At 39.9% G+C, this 24,497-nt stretch overlaps 1 protein-coding gene across 2 annotated transcripts in view; it reads right to left on the bottom strand.

Annotated features, from left to right (window-relative positions):
- The window catches only part of NBDY (negative regulator of P-body association), a 146,000-nt gene that overhangs the window by 30,716 nt on the left and 90,787 nt on the right, over positions 1–24,497 (bottom strand). Inside the window, exon 3 of one of the 2 annotated variants that reach the window (XR_006710979.1) lies at positions 24,059–24,162. The exons of the other annotated variant lie outside the window; for it this stretch is intronic. The gene's annotated coding sequence lies outside the window, so the exon portion shown is untranslated. Of the gene's footprint in view, positions 1–24,058; positions 24,163–24,497 lie in introns of those variants that run through there. 2 annotated transcript variants of the gene reach the window in all.

Here is a 24,497-nt window from a genome sequence, read left to right as displayed (position 1 = left end):
GCATCCCAAAGCGTTTGGATGGTTGTATTTTCATTTTCCTTTGTTTCCATATATTTTTTAATTTCTTCTCTCATTGCCTGGTAGACCCACTCATTCTTTAGTAGGGTGTTTTTTAACCTCCATGCTTTTGGAGGTTTTCCAGACTTTTTCCTGTGGTTGATTTCAAGCTTCATAGCATTGTGGTCTGAAAGTATGCATGGTATAATTTCAACTCTTGTATACTTATGACGGGTTGTTTTGTGATCCAGTATACGATCTGTCTTGGAGAATGTTCCATGTGCACTCGAGAAGAAAGTATATTCTGTTGCTTTGGGATGCAGAGTTCTAAATATATGTGTCAAGTCCATCTGATCCAATGTGTCATTCAGGGCCCTTGTTTCTTTATTGACCGTGTGTCTAGATGATCTATCCATTTCTGGAAGTGGAGTGTTAAAGTCCCCTGCAATTACCACCTTCTTATCAATAAGGTTGCTTATGTTTATGAGTAATTGTTTTATATATTTGGGGGCTCCGGTATTCGGCGCATAGACATTTATAACTGTTAGCTATTCCTGATGGATAGACCCTGTAATTATTATATAATGCCCTTCTTCATCTCTTGCTACAGCCTTTAATTTAAAGTCTAGCTTGTCTGATATAAGTATGGCTACTCCAGCTTTCTTTTGGCTTCCAGTAGCATGATAAATAGTTCTCCATCCCCTCACTCTCAATCTAAAGGTGTCCTCAGGTCTAAAATGAGTCTTTTGTAGACAGCAAACAGATGGGTCTTGTTTTTTTATCCATTCTGATACCCTATGTCTTTTGGTTGGCGCATTTAATCCATTTACATTCAGTGTTATTATAGAAAGATACGGGTTTAGAGTCATTGTGATGTCTGTATGTTTTATGCTTGTAGCGATGTCTCTGGTACTTTGTCTCACAGGATCTCCCTTAGGATCTCTTGTACGGCTGGTTTAGTGGTGACAAATTCCTTCGGGTTTTTTTGGGAAGACCTTTATCTCTCCTTCTATTCTAAATGACAGACTTGCTGGATAAAGGATTCTCGGCTGCATATTTTTTTCTGTTCATCACATTGAAGATCTCGTTCCAATCCTTTCTGGCCTGCCAAATTTCAAAAGAGAGATCAGTCACGAGTCTTATAGGTCTCCCTTTATATGTGAGGGCACGTTTACCCCTTGCTGCTTTCAGAACTTTCTCTTTATCCTTGTATTTTGCCAGTTTGACTCTGATATGTCATGCAGAAGATCGATTCAAGTTACGTCTGAAGGGAGTTCTCTGTGCCTCTTGGATTTCAATGCCTTTTTCCTTCCCCGGTTCAGGGAAGTTCTCAGCTATTATTTCTTCAAGTACCCCTTCAGCACCTTTCCCTCTCTCTTCCTCCTCTGGGATACCAATTATGCGTATATTATTTCTTTTTAGTGTATCACTTAGTTCTCTAATTTTCCCCTCATACTCCTGGATTTTTTTATCTCTCTTTTTCTCAGCTTCCTCTTTTTCCATAACTCTATCTTCTAATTCACCTATTCTCTCCTCTCCCTCTTCAATCCGAGCTGTCGTCGTTTCCATTTTATTTTGCATTTCGTTTAAAGCGTTTTTCAGCTCCTCCTGACTGGTCCTTAGTCCCTTGATCTCTGTAGCAAGAGATTCTCTGCTGTCCTCTATACTGTTTTCAAGCCCAGGGATTAATTTTATGACTATTATTCTAAATTCACTTTCTGTTATATTATTTAAATCCTTTTTGATCAGTTCATTAGCTGTTGTTATTTCCTGGAGATTCTTCTGAGGGGAATTCTTCCGTTTGGTCATTTTGGATAGTCCCTGGAGTGGTGCGGACCTGCAGGGCACTTCCCCTGTGCTGTGGTGTATAATTGGAGTTGGTGGGCGGAGTCGTAGTCAGACCTGAAGTCTGCCCCTAGCCCACTGCTGTGGCCAGATTCAGACTGGTGTGTACCTTCTCTTCCCCTCTCCCAGGGGCAGGACTCACTGTGGAGGTGTGTGGCCTCTGTCTGGGCTACTTGCACACTGCTAGCCTTGTGGTGCTGCTTCGATGGGAACTGGCCTATTAGCCTGGGTGGATCCACAAGGTGCACAGGGGTGGGAGGGACAGGCTCAGCTCACTTTGCCTTTGGTGGTCTGCTTTGGGAGGGGCCCTGTGGCACCAGGAGGGAGGTAGACCCGTCGGGGAGGATGGATCCACAGAAGCACAGCGTTGGGTGTTTGTGCGGTGCAAGCAAGTTCGTGGCAGGAACTGGTTCCCTTTGGGATGTAGGCTGGGGGATGGGCGAGGGAGATGGCGCTTCCCAGCACCTTTGTTCCCAGCCAAGCTGAGCTCTGCCCTCCAGGGCTCAACTCTCCCTCCTGTTGTCCTTTAGCCCTCCTGCTCTCCGAGCAGAGCTGTTGACTTATAACATTTCAGATGTTAAGTCCTGCTGGCTGTCAGAATACACTCTGGCCCCTCCACTCTTGCAAGCCCGTCTCAGGGGCTCTGCCTTGCCAGGTGGGCTGGCTGCCCCTCCACCGCCCTGGCTCCCTCCTCCCAGCCCGTGTAGTGTGCACTGCCTCTATGCCCTTCCTACCCTCCTCCGTGGGCCTCTCGTCTATGCTTGGCTCTGGAGAGTCTGTTCTGCTAGTCTTCTGGCGGTTTTCTGGGTAAATTAGGCAGATGTGGGTGGAATCTAAGCGATCAGCAGGACGCGGTGAGCCCAGCGTCCTCTTACACCGGCATCTTCCCAATAAATATCTGTATTATGTTGTTTTTGAATGGAATATTCTGAATATATCTGTTAAGTTCATCTGTTCCAGGGTGTCATTCAAAGTTATCATTTGCTTGATTTTGTGTTTAGGTGATCTATCCATTCATGTAACTGGGGTGTTAATATCCCCTACTGTTATTGTATTATTAACAATTACTTTATGTTTCATATTCATTGTTTTATATATTTATATGCCCCATGCTGGGTTCATAAATATTTACAATTGTTATATGTTCCTGTTGGGTGTCCCCTTCATGGTTAATAATTATTGCCTTCTTTGTCTCTCGTTACAGTCTTCATTTTAAGTCTATTTTGTCTGATATAAGTATTGCTAATCCAGCTTTCCTTTTATGTATATTTGCATGATAAATGGTTTTTCATCCCCTCACTTTCAAACTGCAGGTGTCTTGAGATCTACAACGAGTCTATTGTGGGCAGTGTATAGATGGGTCTTGTTTTTAATCCATTCTGACAATGCTATGTCTATTAATTTAAGCATTTAATTCATTTACATGCAGAATAATTATTGATAGTGTCATTTTATTACTTGTTTTGCCATTGCTGGAGATTTTCTCTGTTTCTTTCTTGTCTGTGTCCTTTTTGGTCTTTCCATCCAACTCAAAGAGTCCTCTTTAATATTTTGCACAGGACTGGTTTAATGGTCACCAACTCCTTCAGTTTTTGTTTGAGAAACTCCTTATGCCTTCTTCTTTTCTGAATGATAGCCTTGCTGGATAGATATTCTTGGATGCATAATTTTCCCCTTCGCTATGTTGAATATATCATGCTATAGCCTTCTTGTCCTGTAGCTCGCTTATGGGTCTTACCATGTATGCTAAGTATGTCTTTTTTCTTGCTGCTTTTAAGGGTTTTTCTTTATCACAATATTTTGTAAATCTAATTACAATGTATCCTCTTGTTGGCTTCCTTTTGTTGATTTAATGGGATTTTCCTGTGTCTCCTGGATCTAGATGTCTGGATCATTTCTTCAAATAAACTGTCTGTCCCTTTTTCTCTTTCCTTCTTCTGGGACTCCTACAATATGAATATTATGTTTGATGTAGTCACTAAATTCTCTACATCTATTCTTGTTTTCCGTTATTCTTCATTCTCTCTTTTGTTAAGCTTTATAATTTTCCATTATTTTGTGTTCTAGGTCATTAATCCATTCTTCTGCTTGCTGCCTGCTTTTCATTGCATCAGACCTATTTCCAATCTTGTTTATTTTGTTCTTCATCTCTGATTTTTTAAAATTATTTTATCTCTGTGGTAAGAGTATCTCTGATGTCTCCTATTCTTTTCTCAAGCCCAGTGAGAATCCTTATCATTGTTGCTTTAAGTTCTCCATCAGGCAAGTTTCTTTTATCTGTTTTGCTTACATCTCTGGCAATGGCCTTATTTTGCTCTTTCATTTGGGATGAACTCCTCTGTCTTCACCTTTTGTCTAAGTATCTGCCTTATTCTCTGTGTTGGAAAAGCCAGTTATGTCTCTTACTCTTGAAAATAATGTCCTTAAGATGAGGTCATGTAGTTCCCAGGGTTTGGTGCTTCAGGTAGTTTCTCCAGTGTATGCTGTGTGCACTCTGGTGTTGTGTTTTGGTTGCTCTATCCTTCAGGCCAGTCATCTGAAGACATTCTCCTTGCCATATGTGGGCAGTATTTGGTCCCTGGCCTGAATGTGGTGAATTTAAACTAGGTGTTTTCTGATCTGCCTCTGAAATGAGCTGATACCACCTCCACCAGAATCGGGGCTCTGCAGAGCTCTCTGGTTGGGAGATATGGTGTGGGCAATGTTTTGTTCTGGTCTTCTAGGGGAGGGGCCTGCTATGCTGCAACTGAGGCAAGAGTGACTGAGAAGGTCAGACCTGCTAGAAGGCAGGGCCTTGGGGCTTGGTATAAACAAGTTAGGCAGCCAGTGTCTGGGCTGGGCTGCTTCCAACAGGTACCTCTATGTTTATGCTGAGGGGTGGGTGTAGGAAATGGTGCCAGCAGCTCCTTTGTTCCTGGAGTGGAGTCTCAGTGAATGCTACTTCTTGATGAAGTCACAGCAGAGCCAATAATATCTGGCTTGTATGCCCCAGGCTCTCTTCAGGTGGCTGTTTCCATGCTGTCTGCCCCCAGGTTATTTGCCTACCTTCTCTTCAGCAGTAACACAGTGCCTCCTAGTCTCTATTCCAGCCAATCCCACTGACCTTTGATCCTGAGAAACTTAACAGAAGACCATGGGGGAGGGGGAGGGGGAGGGGGAAAAAGTTACATAGAGGAAAGGAGGCAAACCAGAAGAGACTTTTAAAAACTGAGAATAAACTGAGGGTTGATGGGGGGTGGGAGGGAGGGGAAAGTGGGTGATGGGCATTGAGGAGGGCACCTGTTGGGATAAGCACTGGGTGTTGTATGGAAACCAATTTGACAATAAATTTCATATAAAAAAAATAAAATAAAATTCCAGTGTTTAAGTCCCCCTCGTTTCAAGAACTCTTGAAATTCAGCCCCTGTTGTTTTCCATGGTAATAGCTTTGGGTAAATGTTCTCCTTGTGCATTCCCTATGTGCTCCTCTCTTTCTCACTTTTCTTGTCCATGGCACCCTCCCCTCCGTAGCACCCATGATCTGATTCTCCCCTAAACTGTGTCTCCTCACTTCCTAACTTTTTTGTTGTCGCCTCCTTTCTCCTTTTAATTGTGGAGATTGTTCTGTCAGTTTTCATGCCAATTTCTGGAGTAATTAGGATGATTTAATAGTTATCTAGTTGTGTTCATGGGATGGAACAGGCCTATGGTCCTCCTACTCTGTCACCATCTTCCCTCTCCCTAGTCCTGGACTTTTATTTTTTGGTCGGTTTTTGATTCCTTATTCAATTTCTTTACTTGTAATTTGTGTGTTCAAATTTAATAGTTCTTTTTGAATCAGTTTTGGAAGATTATAGTTGTTTAGAAATTTATCTACTTTTTTTAAGTTGTCCAACTTGGTGACATATAATTTTTCAGAGTAGTCTCATAATCCTTTGTATTTCTGTGGTGTCAGTTGTTACTTCTGTCTCATATCTGATTTAATTTATTAATTTTTTTTGGTCTTTTTTTTCTTGATGAGTCTGGCTAACGGTTTGCCAATTTTGTTTATCTTTTCAAAGAGCAAGCCCTTTGTTTCATTGCATTTTTCCATTTTTGTTTTTTTGTTTTTTTTTTTAAAGTTTATTTATTTTTGGGACAGAGAGAGACAGAGCATGAACGGGGGAGGGGCAGAGAGAGAGGGAGACACAGAATCGGAAACAGGCTCCAGGCTCTGAGCCATCAGCCCAGAGCCGACACGGGGCTCAAACTCACGGACCGCGAGATCGTGACCTGGCTGAAGTCGGACGCTTAACCGACTGCGCCACCCAGGCGCCCCTCATTTTTCCATTTTTGAAAAAGCTTCTATGTCATTTACTTTTGCCCTGTATTATTTCCTTCCTTCTATTTATGTTGAACTTTGTTCCTTTTTTCCTTTTCTTTTAGTTCCTTTAGGTGTAAAAGTCAGGTTGTTTATTTCAGCTTTTCCTTGTTTCTTGAGGTAGGCCTATCACTATGTTTCCCTCTTAGAACTATTCTGTCACAAAGATTTTGAACTGCTGTGTTTTAATTTTTATTTGTCTCCATGCATTTTTTGATTTCTTCTTTCATTGCTTCATTGACTCATTGGTCGTTTAGTACCATGTTGTTTAGCCTCCATGTGTTTGTGACTTTTTCAATTATTTTGTGATTGATTACTAATTTCATATTGCTGTGATTGGATAACATGCATGGTATGATTTTAATATTTGTAAATTTATTGAGACTTGTATTGTGGCCTAACGTTATCTATTCTGGAGTATATTACATGCAGACATGAAAAGAATGTATATTCTGTTGGTTTTAGAGATAATTATTTTTATATATCTATTATGTCCATTTGTTCTAATGTGTCATTCAAACACTATCCATTAATGTTTGCTTTATACATTTAGGTGCTCCAATATTGGGTGTACAGATATTTATAATTGTAATATCCTCTTTTTGGAATTGATCCCTTTATCATTATGCAATGTTCTTCTGTGTTTGTTACAGTCTTTGTTTTAAAGCCTATTTTGGGGGCGCCTGGGTGGCTCAGTCGGTTGAGCATCCAACTTCGGCTCAGGTCATGATCTCGCGGTCTGTGAGTTCGAGCCTAGCGTTGGGGTCTGTGCTGACAGCTCAGAGCCTGGAGCCTGCTTTGGATTCTGTGTCTCCCTCTCTCTCTGCCCCTCCCCCTCTCATGCTCTGTCTCTCTCTCTCTCTGTCAAAAATAAATAAACATTAAAATTTTTTTTAAAAAAAATGTATTTTGTCTTGGGGTGCCTGGCTGACTCAGTCAGTAGAGCATGTGACTCTTGCTCTCAGGGTTGTGAATTCAAGTCCCATGTTGAGTATAGTGATTACTTAAAAATAAATTCCTAAAAAAAAAAAATCTATTTTGTCTAAGTACTTACACTCTAGCCTTTTTTTTTCACTTCAACTTGCATGGTAAATATTTTCTCCTCTCTTTGCTGTTAGTGTATATCTTTCTTTGGATCTGAGGTGAGTCTCTTGTAGGCAGCAAATAGATGGGTCTTGTTTTTTCATGCATTCTGCCAACCTATGGCTTTTGCTTAAAGTATTTAGGCCATTTACATTTAAATTCAAATTAGTTAACATACTGTGTAGTCTTGGCTTCAGTAGAACCCAGTAATTCATCTCTTACATATGATACCCAGTGCTCTTCCCAAAAAGTGCCCTCCTCAATGCCCATTACCCATTTAACCCATCCTCCCACCCACCTCCCCTCCAGCATTCCTTAGGTTGTTCTCTGTATTTAAGTCTCTTATGGCTTGCCTCCCTCTCTGTTTTTACCTTATTTTTCCTTCCCTTCCCCTATGTTCATCTGTTGAGTTTCTCAAATTCCACATATGAGTGAAATCATATGTCTTTCTCTGACTGACTTATTTAACTTAACATAATACCCTCTAGCTCCATCCACGTTGTTGCAAATGGCAAGATTTTTTTCATCATTGGAGTATTCCATTGTGTATATATATATATATATATATATATATATATATACCACTTCCTCTTTATCCACTCATCAGTAATTATTGATATGCTCGCATTTATTGCCATTTTGTTCACTATTTTCTGGTTAGATTTTTAGTTCTTCTCTGTTCCTTTCTTCCTCTTTTGTTCTCCTTTATGTTTAATAAATTTCTGTAGTTTTATGTTTAGTTTATTTCTGTTTACCTTTTGTGTATCTACTATAGTTTTAGGGTTTGTGGTTACCAGGAGGTTTATATATAGCATCCCAAGTATACAGCAGTCTATGTTAAGTTGATGGATTTAATTACAAACATTCTAAAACAAACGAACAAACAAAAAACAAAAGAAAATTCTTTATTTACTCTCTACTTCACATTTTATGTATGTGCTGTCATTTTTCTACTTCTTATTCACAATTTTCATACATGTAATTATGGCCATTTATTTTCTGCTTAAAGAAATTTAACATTTGTTATAAGACTGGTTTAGTAGTGATAAACTCCTTTAACATTTCTTTGTCTGGGAAACTCCATGTCTTTTTCAATTCTGAATGATAATCTTGCCTGGTACAATATTTTTGGTTGTTTTTTTTGTTGTTGTTTTGTTTTTGTTTTTGTTTTTTTGTTTTTTTTCAGTTTCTTTCAGTACTTTGGATATATCCTGCTACTCTCTTCTGGCTGCAAAGTTTCTGCTGATAAATCAGTTGATAGTCTCATAGGCTTTCCCTTTTGGGTGAATTTTTGTTTCTCTCTCAATGCTTTTAAGATATTTTTATCATTAATCGTTGACATTTTAGTTACTATATGTCATGGTCTGTTCCTCCTTGGGTTTATGTTGCTTGGAGCTCTTTGTAATTCTTGAACCTGGATGTCTATTTTCTTTCTCAGGTTAGGGAACTTTTCAGCTATTTCTTCAAATTAGTTTTCTGCCTCATTCTTTCTCTTCTGAGACCCTTATAATGATTTTTTTTTTAGCTTTAGATCCCTTAAGCTATTTTCATTTTTAAAATTCTTTTCTCTTTGTTGTTCAGCTTGGGTGCTTTCTATTATACTGTCCTCCAGATCACTGATACATTCTCCTGCATCTGCTAATCTGTTGATTTCCTCTAGTGTATTTTTTTTTATTTCAGTTACCTTATTCTTCAACTCTAACTGGCTCTTTTTCATATTTTGTATCTCTTTATTGAAGGTCTCACTGAGGTCTTTAACTCCTCTCCTGCCCAGGGCAGCTCTCTAGTATGACTACTTTAAATTACTTTAAATTCTCATCAGGCATTTTGCTTATCCTTGTTTCATTAGTTCTTTTCAGAGATTTTGTGTTGTTCTTTCTTTTGCAGCATATTTCTCTGTTTCCTCATTTTTCCTGATTTTCTGTGTTTGTTTCTATGGACTAGGTGGAACAGCTACTTCTAAAAATTTGAAGGCATCATTTTATGTATGGTTCCCTATGTAGACTGTGTGCTTGGAGAATTTAGCTGACTAGCTGGAGCCGTGGATGTCATGGGCTGAGGGCTCCAATGCTCTCCAAAGTTTAAGAAGTGACTCCCCTGCCAGGACAGCTAAAGCCAACATGGTCACAGATGGGTGTGGCCCATGGGCTCTCCATGCAGCAGGTGCTTTGGCAAAACAGTTAAAAGGAAATTGTGGCTTATATACACAATGGAATACTACATGGCAATGAGGAAGAATGAAATATGGCCCTTTGTGGCAATGTTGATGGAACTGGAGAGTGTTATGTTAAGTGAAATAAATCATACAGAGAAAGACAGATACCATATGGTTTCACGCTTATGTGGATCCTGAGAAACTTAACAGCAGTTTATGGGGGAGGGGAAGAAAAAAAAAGAGGTTAGAGAGGGAGAGAGCCAAAGCATAAGAGACTCTTAAAAACTGAGAACAAACTGAGGGTTGATGGGGGGTGGGAGGGGCGAGTGGGTGATGGGTATTGAGGAGGGCACCTTTTGGGATGAGCACTGAGTGTTGTATGGAAACCAATTTGACAATAAATTTCATATTAAAAAAAACAAAAAACAGGGGCGCCTGGGTGGTGCAGTCGGTTAAGCGTCCGACTTCAGCCAGGTCACGATCTCGTGGTCCGTGAGTTCGAGCCCCGCGTCGGGCTCTGGGCTGATGGCTCAGAGCCTGGAGCCTGTTTCCGATTCTGTGTCTCCCTCTCTCTCTGCCCCTCCCCAGTTCATGCTCTGTCTCTCTCTGTCCCAAAAATAAATAAACGTTGAAAAAAAATTTATAAAAAAACAAACAACAAAAACTAAATTTCATGCAAGCTGTGTTGTTCTGAGATCTATGCACAGAAGCTGAAATAGGTATTAGCTGGGGTATCCCAGAGCTCTCCATAGATGGTGCTCTGGCTGTGCAGCTGGAGCTCAGGGACAGAGTGTAGGCTGGAAGGTCTTGTGGTTTTCTGTACATGGGCACCCTGGCAGCGAAAGCAGATGCACACTGGGGTGTCACATGGTTCTATTCACTGATGGCACGCTGGCAGGACAGCTAAAGCTGATGTGGATATGAGCAAGGGGGTCCCAGGGTGCTTCACATCGGGTACACTCTGGCAGGGCAGCTGGAGCTAAAATGGGCTTAATCTGGAGGATTCTGTGGTTCTCTGTGCAGCATGTATCCTGTCAGGACACCTTAAGCTTCAGTGGATGCAAGCCAGGGATCCTAGAATTCTACATACTGAATGCACCCTGGCAGGATAACTGAGGCTGAAATGGATGCAACCCAGGTTGTTCAGGTGCTATCTATGCAGGGAGTCTCTACTGGGGTGGCTGGAGTTGAGGTGGTATGTGGGCTGCGAGGTTCCTGGGCTCTCTGAGCACAGGGTTCTCTGATAGAAATGGGTGTAAGCCAGGGAACCCAGTGCACTTTGCACAGAGGACAACTTGGCAAGATAGCTGAAGTGGATACAAAGCAAGGTGTTCTGGGGCTCTCCACACTGTGGGTGACCTGGTGTGACAACTGAAGCTGAACTGGTTTAATGCTGGGATGTCCCTGGGTGCTCAATGCAGAGGATGTCTTGGCCAGACAACTGGAACTGAGACCAGTGCAGGCAGGGATATTCTGGGGCACTCTGCAGAGAGTGCCTTGCCAGGATGGCTAGAACTGATGCAGGCACAGGGCAGGGGGGGGTTCCTGGGGTGCTCTGCACAGGGGTCACGCTGGTAGGGTAGCTGGATCCAAAGTAGTCATTTGGGAGGTTCTGGAGCACTCTGCAATAGCGGTGACCTAGGAAGCCATCTGAAGTTGAACTAGTATGGGCCTGGCTGTTCTAGGGTGCTCTGTACCTGTGTCATCTGGGAGGAAAGGATGGAGCTATAGTGGGCACTGAACAGGATTGTCTTGGTGTGCACCACCCTGTGGCCACCTTGATGGGACGGCTAGGGCTGGTGTAGACTAGGGACCCAGGATTCACTGAGGTGGTAGGATGATTAGGGCACACAAACTGCACACTGATCTCTGCTTTCAAGGTGAAGGGTGAGCGTAGACCATGTCAGGCCATCTCACCCGGAGAAAGTTCCAGCAGCTCCAGGTGGCAAGAGTTCTGGGGCTGACTCTTTTATTTTTTTAATTTATTTATTTATTTATTTATTTATTTATTTATTTATTTATTTTTAAATTCTAAGAATTTTTTATTAACTCAAAAAGAATAGAAAACCTCGATAAAAAACCCTGTAACCACTGAAGTGATTCCACACACAAAAGAAACATAGACTCAGACGGTTTTCTCGGTATACACTACCATAATTGTCTTAAGAAATGTAGAAAATATTAAAAACATAGAAAGAGTGGCAACTATTTCCAAATCCATATTTTTAAAAAAGTCTGGTCCAAGTTTGATGTAAAAACAAATAAGGGCTTTGCGATAAAGGTAAAAATGTTCTCACTCATAAAACCGTTTTCACTCATAAAACATAGATGCAAAAACCTGAACAAAATATTTGCAGAACAAAATTAGGTAAATAAATTGGAATGAAGGTTGTTTTATTTTATTATATTTTTTTAATGGGAAGGCATCTATGTTTATGGATTGAGGGGCTGAATATTGTTTTTTTTTTTGTTTGTTTGTTTGTTTTTTATTTCATTTTGGCCCATTTTCCTTTTTTTTTTTAACATATGAAATTTATTGTCAGACTGGTTTCCATTCAACACCCAGTGCTCATCCCAAAAGGTGCCCTCCTCAATACCCATCACCCACCCTCCCCTCCCTCCCACCCCCCATCAACCCTCAGTTTGTTCTCAGTTTTTAACAGTCTCTTATGCTTTGGCTCTCTCCCACTCTAACCTCTTTTTTTTTTTTTTTCCTTCCCCTCCCCCATGGGTTTCCATCAAGTTTCTCAGGATCCACATAAGAGTGAAACCATATGGTATCTGTCTTTCTCTGTATGGCTTATTTCACTTAGCCTAACACTCTCCAGTTCCATCCACGTTGCTACAAAAGGCCATATTTCATTTTTTCTCATTGCCACGTACTATTCCATTGTGTATATAAACCACAATTTCTTTTTTTTTTTTTTTTTTTTTCCAACGTTTATTTATTTTTGGGACAGAGAGAGACAGAGCATGAACGGGGGAGGGGCAGAGAGAGAGGGAGACACAGAATCGGAAACAGGCTCCAGGCTCTGAGCCATCAACCCAGAGCCCGACGCAGGGCTCGAACTCACGGACCACGAGATCGTGACCTGGCTGAAGTCGGAAGCTTAACCGACTGCGCCACCCAGGCGCCCCATATACACCACAATTTCTTTATCCATTCATCAGTTGATGGACATTTAGGCTCTTTCCATAATTTGGCTATTGTTGAGAGTGCTGCTATAAACATTGGGGTACAAGTGCCCCTATGCATCAGTACTCCTGTATCCCTTGGATAAATTCCTAGCAGTGCTATTGCTGGGTCATAGGGGAGGTCTATTTTTAACTTTCTGAGGAACCTCCACACTGCTTTCCAGAGTGGCTGCACCAATTTGCATTCCCACCAACAGTGCAAGAGGGTTCCCGTTTCTCCACATCCTCTCCAGCATCTATAGTCTCCTGATTTGTTCATTTTGGCCACTCTGACTGGCGTGAGGTGATATCTGAGTGTGGTTTTGATTTGTATTTCCCTGATAAGGAGCGACGTTGAACATCTTTTCATGTGCCTGTTGGCCATCCGGATGTCTTCTTTAGAGAAGTGTCTATTCATCTTTTCCCATTCTGTTGGGTGCCTTTTAGTTTTGTTGGTTGTTTCCTTTGCTGTGCAGAAGTTTTTATCTTCATAAGCTCCCAGTAATTCACTTTTGCTTTTAATTCCCTTGCCTTTGGGGATGTGTCGAGTAAGAGATTGCTACGACTGAGGTCAGAGAGGTCTTTTCCTGCTTTCTCCTCTAAGGTTTTGATGGTTTCCTGTCTCACATTCAGGTCCTTTATCCATTTTGAGTTTATTTTTGTGAATGGTGTGAGAAGGTGGTCTAGTTTCAACCTTCTGCATGTTGCTGTCCAGTTCTCCCAGCACCATTTGTTAACGAGACTGTCTTTTTCCATTGGATGTTCTTTCCTGCTTTGTCAAAGATGAGTTGGCCATACGTTTGTGGGTCTAGTTCTGGGGTTTCTATTTTATTCCATTGGTCTATGTGTCTGTTTTTTGCCAATACCATGCTGTCTTGATTACAGCTTTGTAGTAGAGGCTAAAGGCTGGGATTGTGATGCCTCCTGCTTTGGTCTTCTTCTTCAAAATTACTTTGGCCATTTGGGGCCTTTTGTGGTTCCATATGAATTTTAGGATTGCTTGTTCTAGTTTCGAGAAGAATGCTGGTGCAATTTTGATTGGGATTGCATTGAATGTGTAGATAGCTTTGGGTAGTATTGACATTTTGACAATATTTATTCTTTCAATCCATGAGCAGGGAATATCTTTCCATTTCTTTAAATCTTCTTCAATTGCCTTCATAAGCTTTCTATAGTTTTCAGCATACAGATCTTTTACATCTTTGGTTAGATTTATTCCTAGGTATTTTATGCTTCTTGGTGCAATTGTGAATGGGATCAGTTTCTTTATTTGTCTTTCTGTTGCTTCATTGTTAGTGTATAAGAATGCAACTGATTTCTGTACATTGATTTTGTATCCTGCAACTTTGCTGAATTCATGGATCAGTTCTAGCAGACTTTTGGTGGAGTCTATCGGATTTTCCATGTATAATATCATGTCATCTGCAAAAAGCGAAAGCTTGACTTCATCTTTGCCATTCTTAATGCCTTTGATTTCCTTTTGTTGTCTGATTGATGATGCTACAACTTCCAGCACTATGTTAAACAACAGCGGTGAGAGTGGGCATCCCTGTCGTGTTCCTGATCTCAGGGAAAAAGTTCTCAGTTTTTCCCCATTGAGGATGATGTTAGCTGTGGGCTTTTCATAAATGGCTGTTATGATGTTTAACTATGTTCCTTCTATCCTGACTTTCTCAAGGGTTTTTATTAACAAACGGTGCTGGATTTTGTCAAAGGCCTTTTCTGCATCGATTGACAGGATCATATGGTTCTTCTCTTTTTTTTTTGTTAATGTGATGTATCACGTTGATTGATTTGCGAATGTTGAACCAGCCCTGCATCCCAGGAATGAATCCCACTTGATCATGGTGAATAATTCTTTTTATATGCCGTTGAATTCGATTTGCTAGTATCTTATTGAGAATTTTTGCATCCATATTCATCAGGGATTTTGGCCTGTAGTTCTCTTTTTTTACTGGGTCTCTGTCTGGTTTAGGAATCAAAGGAATACTGGCTTCATAGAATGAGTCTGGAAGTTTTCCTACCCTTTCTATTTCTTGGAATAGCTTGAGAAGGATAGGTATGATCTCTGCTTTCAACGTCTGGTAGAACTCCCCTGGGAAGCCATCTGGTCCTGGACTCTTATTTGCTGGGAGATTTTTGATAACCGATTCAATTTCTTCGCTGGTTATGGGTCTGTTCAAGCTTTCTATTTCCTCCTGATTGAGTTTTGGAAGAGTGTGGGTGCTTAGGAATTTGTCCATTTCTTCCAGGTTGTCCAATTTGTTGGCATATAATTTTTCATAGTATTCCCTGATAATTGTTTGTATCTCTGAGGGATTGGTTGTAATCATTCCATTTTCACTCATGATTTAACTATTTTGGTCATCTCCCTTTTCTTTTTGAGAAGCCTGGCTAGAGGTTTGTCAATTTTGTTTATTTTTTCAAAAAACCAACTCTTGGTTTCGTTGATCTGCTCTACAGTTTTTTTAGATTCTATATTGTTTATTTGTGCTCTGATCTTTATGATTTCTCTTCTTCTGTTGGGTTTAAGCTGCCTTTGCTGTTTTGCTTCTATTTCCTTTAGGTGTGCTGTTAGATTTTGTATTTGGGATTTTTCTTGTTTTTGTGATAGGCCTGGATTGCCATGTATTTTCCTCTCAGGACTGCCTTCGCTGCGTCCCAGAGCATTTGGATTGTTGTATTTTCATTTTCGTTTGTTTCCATATATTTTTTAATTTCTTCTCTAGTTGCCTGGTTGACCCACTCATTCGTTAGTAGGGTGTTCTTTAACCTCCATGCTTTTGGAGGTTTTCCAGACTTTTTCCTGTGGTTGATTTCAAGCTTCATAGCATTGTGGTCTGAAAGTATGCATGGTATAATTTCAATTCTTGTAAACCTATGAAGGGCTGTTTTGTGACCCAGTATATGATCTGTCTTGGAGAATGTTCCATGTGCACTCGAGAAGAAAGTATATTGTTGCTTGGGGATGCAGAGTTCTAAATACATCTGTCAAGTCCATCTGATCCAATGTCTCATTCAGGGTCCTTGTTTCTTTATTGACCGTGTGTCTAGATGATCTATCCATTTCTGTAAGTGGGGTGTTAAAGTCCCCTGCAATTACCACATTCTTATCAATAAGGTTGCTTATGTTTATGAGTAATTGTTTTATATATTTGGGGGCTCCCGTATTCGGCGCATAGACTTTTATAATTGTTAGCTCTTCCTGATGGATAGACTCTGTAATTATTATATAATGCCCTTCTTCATCTCTTGCTACAGCCTTTAATTTAAAGTCTAGCTTGTCTGATATAAGTATGGCTACTCCAGCTTTCTTTTGGCTTCCAGTAGCATGATAAATAGTTCTCCATCCCCTCACTCTCAATCTAAAGGTGTCCTCAGGTCTAAAATGAGTCTCTTGTAGCAGCAAATAGATGGGTCTTGTTTTTTTATCCTTCTGATACCCTATGTCTTTTGGTTGGCGCATTTAATCCATTTACATTCAGTGTTATTATAGAAAGATACGGGTTTAGAGTCATTGTGATGTCTGTATGTTTTATGCTTGTAGTGATGTCTCTGGTACTTTTTCTCACAGGGTCCCCCTTAGGATCTCTTGTAGGGCTGGTTTAGTGGTGAGAAATTCCTTCAGTTTTTGTTTGTTTGGGAAGACCTTTATCTCTCCTTCTATTCTAAATGACAGACTTGCTGGATAAAGGATTCTGGGCTGCATATTTTTTCTGTTTAGCACACTGAAGATATCGTGACAATCCTTTCTGGCCTGCCAAGTTTCAAAAGAGAAATCAGTCACGAGTCTTGTAGGTCTACCTTTATATGTGAGGGCATGTTTATCCCTTGCTGCTTTCAGAACTTTCTCTTTATCCTTGTATTTTGCCAGTTTCACTATGATATGTCGTGCAGAAGATCGATTCAAGTTACGTCTGAAGGGAGTTCTCTGTGCCTCTTGGATTTCAATGCCTTTTTCCTTCCCCAGTTCAGGGAAGTTCTCAGCTATTATTTCTTCAAGTACCCCTTCAGCACCTTTCCCTCTCTCTTCCTCCTCTGGGGTACCAATTATGCGTATATTATTTCTTTTTAGTGTATCACTTAGTTCTCTAATTTTCCCCTCATACTCCTGGATTTTTTTATCTTTCTCTCAGCTTCCTCTTTTTCCATAACTTTATCTTCTAGTTCACCTATTCTCTCCTCTGCCTCTTCAAGCCGAGCTTTTGTTGTTTCCATTTTGTTTTGCATTTCGTTTAAAGCGCTTTTCAGCTCCTCGTGACTGTTCCTTAGTCCCTTGATCTCTGTAGCAAGAGATTCTCTGCTGTCCTCTATACTGTTTTCAAGCCCAGCGATTAATTTTATGACTATTATTCTAAATTCACTTTCTGTTATATTATTTAAATCCTTTTTGATCAGCTCGTTAGCTGTTGTTATTTCCTGGAGATTCTTCTGAGGGGAATTCATCCACTTGGTCATTTTGGATAGTCCCTGGAGTGGTGAGGACCTGCAGGGCACTTCCCCTGTGCTGTGGTGTATAACTGGAGTTGGTGGCGGGGCCACAGTCTGAATGATGTCTGCCCCCAGCCCACTGCTGGAGCCACAGTCAGACTGGTGTGTGCCTTCTCTTCCCCTCTCCTAGGGGTGGGATTCACTGTGGGGTGGCATGGCCCGTCTGGGCTACTTGCACACTGCCAGGCTTGTGATGCTGGTGATCTGGCGTATTAGCTGGGGTGGGTAGGCAAGGTGCACGGGGGCAGGAAGGGCAGGCTTAGCTCGCTTCTCCTTAGGTGATCCACTTCAGGAGGGGCCCTGTGGCAGCGGGAGGGAGTCAGATCCGCTGCCAGAGGTTTGGCTCCGCAGAAGCACAGAGTTTGGTGTTTGTGAGGAGTGAGCAAGTTCCCTGGCAGGAACTGGTTCCCTTTGGGATTTTGGCTGGGGGATGGGCGGGGAAGATGGCGCTGGCGAGCGCCTTTGTTCCCCACGAAACTGAGCTCTGTCGTCCGGGGGCTCAGCAGCTCTCCCTCCCTTTGTCCTCCAGCCTTCCTGTTTTCCGAGCAGAGCTGTTAACTTATGACCTCCCAGACGCTAAGTCGCGCTTGCTGTCGGAACACAGTCCGTCAGGCCCCTCCACTTTTGCCATGGGCTCTTTTATAAACTGGTTGCTCCTTTAAACCACAGCCTTGTGCCCAAGGACAGATGAATCTTTTCCTAGTCGCTCAATACTATTCCTCCTCTCTGCAGTTGCAGCACCAGAGGTGGGGTTTCTCTCTCTCTCTTTTTTTTTTTTTTTTTTTTTTTTACTATGGATGTCTTGCTGTTCTCTTTTACTGTTCTTTCATTGTGCAGAAGCTGCTTAATGGATTGTCAGTTCTTTTTCAGAAAGAATTGCTCTATAAATAGGTATAACTGGGTGTGTTCCATGGAGGATGTCCTCCTAAGTCACCATCTTGGACTGGAAACCCTGCATCCCACAAGTTTTAGTATGATGTTTCCATTTGTTTTTGAAGGTTTTTTTCCCCTCAAGATATTTTCTGATTTCCTTTTTGATTTCTTCTTTCGCTTATTGCCTTTGGTTTTACAGGAGTGTGTTATTTTTCACATATTGGTGAAATTTCCTGTTTTCCTCTTGCTATTGTTTTCTAAGTTCATACTATTATGTTTGGAAAAGATTTCTGATATGATTTCAATATTTTGAAATGTTAAAAGTTACTTTATGACAACTATATGATCTATCCTGGAAAATGCTTCTGTGTGCTTAAGAAAAATATGCATTATGCTGCTGTTGGGTGGAATGTTTTCTATGTGTTTGTTAGGTCAATTTAATCTAAAGTATACTTCAAGTCCACTATTTTAATATTCATTTTCTGCCTGTGTGATCTATCCATTGTTGACAATAGGGTATTGATGTACCTATTATTGCATTGATATTTTTTTTTCCTTCGGATCTGTTAATAACTGTTTAATATATTTAGGTGCTCCAATATTGGGTGAACATATGTTTACAGTTCTTATATCTTCTTAAAATTCTCCTATTATTATATAATAATATTTGGCTCTATTCACAGCTTTTGACTTATTAAACTGTTTTATCTAAGTATAGTTACCCCTGTTTTCTGTTGGTGTCTATTTTTCATGGAATATCCTTCCCATACTTTCACTTTCAGAAACAAAGAAACAAATAACAACATCAAGAAGACTCTTTTTTTTTTTTTTTTTTAACGTTTATTCATTTTGGGGACAGAGAGAGACAGAGCATGAACGGGGGAGGGGCAGAGAGAGAGAGGGAGACACAGAATCGGAAACAGGCTCCAGGCTCTGAGCCATCAGCCCAGAGCCCGACGCGGGGCTCGAACTCACGGACCGCGAGATCGTGACCTGGCTGAAGTCGGACGCCTAACCGACTGCGCCACCCAGGCGCCCCTCAAGAAGACTCTTAAATGCATTTCCTTAAATTTTAAGTGAGTTTGTTTTAAGCAGAATATAGTTATGTGTCACATTTTTACCCATTCAGCCACTCTATGCACTTTGATAGAGGAATTTAAACTATTTTCATTCAGACTAATTATATATTAAGAACTTCCTATTGTGATTTTAAGTTATTTTCTGATTCTGTTAAAGATCCTTTGTTCCTTTCTACCTCTTTACTGTTTCATTTGTATATTGATTACTTTTGTAAGATTATGGATTGATTCATTCTCTTTGTCTTTGTGTATGTACTATAGGTTTTAGCTATCTAGTTACAATAAGGCTTTCATAATATATCTTCTAAGTCTATTTTAGACCAATAATAATGTCAATTATACATAGATATTCCCAATATTTTCTTGCCTCTACCCCACATTTTGTTTATGTCACATTTTTTTCTCATTTTTTCTTCTTTTTTATTTTTTCTTCATCTTAATTGAGATACAATTGAACTATATTAGTTTTAGTTGTACAATATGATTCAATATTTGTATGTATTGTGAAAGAACCACCACAATAGATCAAGTTAACATTTACTACCATACATAATCACAACTTTCTGTTTTCGTGAGGACTTCTTAGCAACTTTCAAATATGCAGTAAAGTATTACTAACCATCATTGCCATGCTGTACATTATATCTCCATGACTTATTTCAAATTTGGAAGTTTGTACCTTTAGAGTCCCTTCACCCATCTTGCCCACTGATGGCCACACCTCTAGTAAAACACCAATCTGTTCTCTTTATCTACAAGTTTTTTTTTTTTTGGGGGGGTGATTAGATTCCACATATAAGTGAAATCATATGGTATTTGACTTTCTCTGTCTGACCTATTTCACTTAGCATAATGCCTACAATGACCATCCCCGATGTTACAACTGGCAAATTTTCATTTTTTTATTACTGAATATTATTTGTGTGTGTGTGTGTGCACACATACACATATGTGCATGTGTATGTGTGGTATCTTCTTTATCCATTTATCTATCAATAGACACTTAGGTTGTTTCCATATCTGAGCGATTGTAAATAATGCTGTAATGAACACAGTGGTGCAGATAACATTTTGAATCAGTGTTTTTGTTTTCTTCAGATAAAACCCAGAAATGAAGTACTGAATCATATGGTAGTTCTTTCTTTAATTAAAAAAAATGCTTTTAATGTTTATTTATTTATTTTTTGAGAGAGAGAGAGACGGAGGTGGGGGGAGAAGGAGGGGCAGAGAGGGAGACACAGAATCCGAAGCAGGCTCCAGGCTCCGAGCTGTCAGTACAGAGCCTGACATGAGGCTTCAGCTCACAAACCATGAGATCATGACCTGAGTTGAAGTCGGACGCTTAACTGACTGAGCCGCCCAGGTGCCCCATATTTTAAACTTTTTTTAAGTAAGCTTTATGCTCAATGTGAAGTTTCACTCATGACTCAGATCAAGAGTCACATGCTCTACCAACTGAGCCAGTCAGGTGCACCTCTATTTTGAATTTTTTTAAGAAACCTCCATACTGTTTTCTATGGTGGCAGCACTAATTTACATTCCCACCAATAGTGTATAATTGCCTTGACATCCTTGCAAACATTTATTTCTTGTCTTTTTGACAAAACACACTCTAACAGGTGTAAGATTATTCCCACTGTGATTCTGATTTGCATTTCCCTGGTGATTAGTGATGTTGAACATCTTTTCATGTACCTGATAGCCATCTGTATGCCTTCTTTGGGAAATATCTATTCATTTCCTAGCACTGTTTTTTTCATCAGATTTTTTTTTTTTTTAGCTAATGAGTTGTTTGTGGTTTTTATGTTTTGAATACTAACCCCTTATCAAATATATGACATACAAATATTTTCTCCCATTCACTAGGTTGCCTTTTCATTTGTTGATGGTTTCCTGTAAGGTACAGAAGCTTTTTGGTTTGATATAGTCCCAACTGTTTATTTTCTTTTGTTGCTTTTGCTACTGGAGTCAGTTCCAAAAATTCATCAACAAGACCTATGTCAAAGAGCTTACCTGCTAAGTTTTCTTCTAGGGAGTTGTATGGGCTTAGGTCTTATATTCAAGTCTTTAATCTATTTTGAGATAATTTTTTGGAAGGTATAAGATAGTGGTCCAGTTACATTCCTTTGCATATGGCTGTCCTGTTTGTCTGGTACCAGTTTCTGGCTTCTTTGTAGCAAATTAATTGACCATACATACATGGGTTTATTTCTGGGGTCTCTACTAGGTTCCATTGATCTATGTGTCTATTTTTATACCAACATCATACTGTTTTGATAATTATACCTTTGTATATAGTTTGAAATCAGGAAGTCTATTGCATCCAGTTTTGTTCTTCTTTAAGATTGCTTTCACAATTTAGGATTTTTTTTTTTTTTACAATTCCATACAGATTTTAGGATTCTTTCTACTATTTCTGTAAGAAATGTCATTGGAATTTTGAAAGTGATTGGATACAATGTGTAGATAAACTTTGCTTAATATTTACGTTTTAACAATATTAATTCCTCCAATTCATGAGCACGGAATACATTTCCATTTATTTTTTTTTCAATTTCTTGCAAGAGTCTCTTAAAGCTTTCAGGGTACAAGTCTTTCCAATCCTTGGTTAAACTTATTTCTAGGTGTTTTATTAGATTTGATGCAATTATAAAATGGATTGCTTCCTTAATTTATTTTTCTTATTGTTCAGTATTAGCATGTAAAAATGCAACAGATTTTTTGCATATTAATTATGTATCCTGCAAATTTACTGAATTTGTAAAGTTGTAACAGTTATTTTGGTGGAATATTTAGGATTTTCTATATAAAATATCATGTGATCTGAAGATAGTGACAGTTTTACTTCTTACTTTCCAGTTGGCATGATTTTTTGCTTTTTTGTTTCTGTTTGCCTAACTGCTGTAGCTAGTCCTCGCACTTTTATGTTGAATTAAAGTGGAGAGAGTGTGTATCCTTATCTTGCTCCTGACCTTGAGAAAAAGCTATTAATGTTTCACCACTGAGGGTTTGTCATAAATGGACTCATTATGTTGAGGTACATTTCCTTTACACCCACTTTGTTGAGAGGTTTTATCATAAAAGGATGATAAATTTTGTCAAATAATTTTTCTGCATATATTGAGATAATCATATGATTTATATCATTCATTTTGTTTATATGGTGCAACATAGGATTTAGTTGTGGATGTTGAAATATCCCTGCATCCCAAGAATAAATCGTACTTGATCATGGTATATGATCCTTCTAATGTATTTTTTAATTTGGTTTGCTAATATTTTGTTAAAGATAAAGGGTACAAGTTGAGTAGGATGCAGCATCTCCGATTCTGAGGAGGGTGCAGGAGTGTATTCTCCAAGCAGTTCTGTCAGCTAAGGTCAATAAAGAAAATACTATATGTATCACAGTGGCCAAGTTTGCAGGTCCCCTGCACATGTTTGTGGTGGAAGTGGTGGCTAGAGCTGTTGGATTCCTTGGAGGCAAAGGCCATTGGGCTTCTTTGGTTCTCCTTTTGCACCCATGGAGGGAAGTTGTATACAAGGTGTCCTACTTGGAGCCAAGTCTTGCATGCTGGCACTCAGTGACAACAGAGCTAGGGGTTTTGGGCTCAGAGGCATGTGGAACTACTACAGCATCTGAAGCCTAGGGCACAGGAGTATTTGCATTTACCATAGTGCTGGTTTCAGATTTCAGGGCATGTGCACAACACTTACCGAACTTGGACTGAATCACTGGGACTCAGCATGTGACTAAGGTCCTGGCAGAAAAAAAAGCAGGATGCAGCTGAATCAGGAGCTTAAGCCTGACAAATTATAGCAGTGGCCCGGGCCCAGGGAAAGGAGTGCAGTAACAGCATGCCCTGGAGGTCAAAGTGTGTTCTCAGAAAGCAGAGGGAAGTGTGCAGAAAACAAGATACAGGTCTTAGTGATGGAAGTCAAAGTCTTAACTTAGGAACCAGGGATGAGGGGTGTAACAGCAGCAGAATGGTCCTAGTGTTAGTGATCATATATGCTACCTGGCATATAAGAAACTAGACACAGCAGAGCGGCAGCTTCTGATGACAAATCAAAGCAGCAACTCAGGATCTAGGGGGAAGGGCAAAAACCAGCAGTAGTATGTATGGCCACAGAAGTTTAAAACCACAAATCAGGAATTCTGGGAAGGGTTCAAGGTAACAGCAGATCAGCCCCAGTGAAACCACAACTTAGGACACAAGGGGTGAGACACAATGCATCCCCAGATGACAAGTCAAAGGCAAGACTTAAAACACAGGAAATAAAGGACATCACAGCAATAACACAACTTATAGACAGTGTGATCCTGAAGAGCAGGAAGCAGCAGTGCATCAGGATCCTGGGTAACAGACAGAACATACTGAAAATGCCAGTACCAGGGAGGAGAAGAAGTGACCAGGCCACAAGGGAACCAACTCAATTACAGTCACCATCATGGGATTATGTAGGGGCCAAGGCAGCAAATATTATGCGATCAAAGAGTGGTGACTAGCATGCAAAGGTAATACTATTTTCAATTTCCCTAAGAAGTGAAATCTTTCCAAAGGAAGGACTCTGGGTGCTAAGTAGATATGACTGAAGGAAAAAGTGACATAGGTAACATTATTTTAATATTTTTCTACATGGATATTAGAGTTCTAAGATCTGTGGAAAATCTAGAACATCGCTTTGAACCTGGGAAATAATTTGACTATCCTGTATTTTGCACACAATTTTCACATTGTTTTTGAAAACACAATAAACTGGGCCTCAAAAAGCCCATAATGCTGAAGTCCCTTTCTAGACAAGAACAATCCAAAGATAATTATTTTCATGCAATGAAGGGAATTTAATGTCAGAAAAAACGATCAACCAATAAAAAAAAATAAAACTGTTTACAACTCACAGGTAAATAATGTTACAAATTCAAGGAAAAATTCCCAAATAACAAGATGTATAATATAGAAATATAATACAAGAGGAAGGCTAACAGTGACTAATCTCACATACGACATTAAACTAAAAATATAAATTTATTATATTTTATTTTATTTTTAAATCTTTATATTGCATAGAAGCAAAAGCAGGAGATGGGCACAAGGAGATGTGGATGGTGATCCGACTAGCTCCTCCTGGAAAGCAGAGAAGTACAAAGTGGGTTGGAACTGATGAACCTTAAGATAAGGACCACAAAGGAGGTCCAAGATTTAAAACCTTGAGCAATACGGATGACTAGATATTAAGTATCTTAAATAAAACATTCGCATTATGATGAGATTTTTGAACACACATTACAAAACAAAATGAATTAACATGGCAGTACATATTTACACTTTGCAAACTATCCCTAAGGAAAAACTTTAAGAATTCACATAAGACTGCTCCGGAAAAGCCCAGACTGCAGCAACCTGCAATCTGGGAGCCACAGAGGTCAGCAAGGATGTACTGCAGGGTTCTCTGGGCTCTG

Source organism: Leopardus geoffroyi, chromosome X, assembly GCF_018350155.1.
Source record: "Leopardus geoffroyi isolate Oge1 chromosome X, O.geoffroyi_Oge1_pat1.0, whole genome shotgun sequence".
NCBI classification, from domain to species: domain Eukaryota; kingdom Metazoa; phylum Chordata; class Mammalia; order Carnivora; family Felidae; genus Leopardus; species Leopardus geoffroyi.
This window is presented reverse-complemented; position numbering and strand designations above follow the sequence as displayed.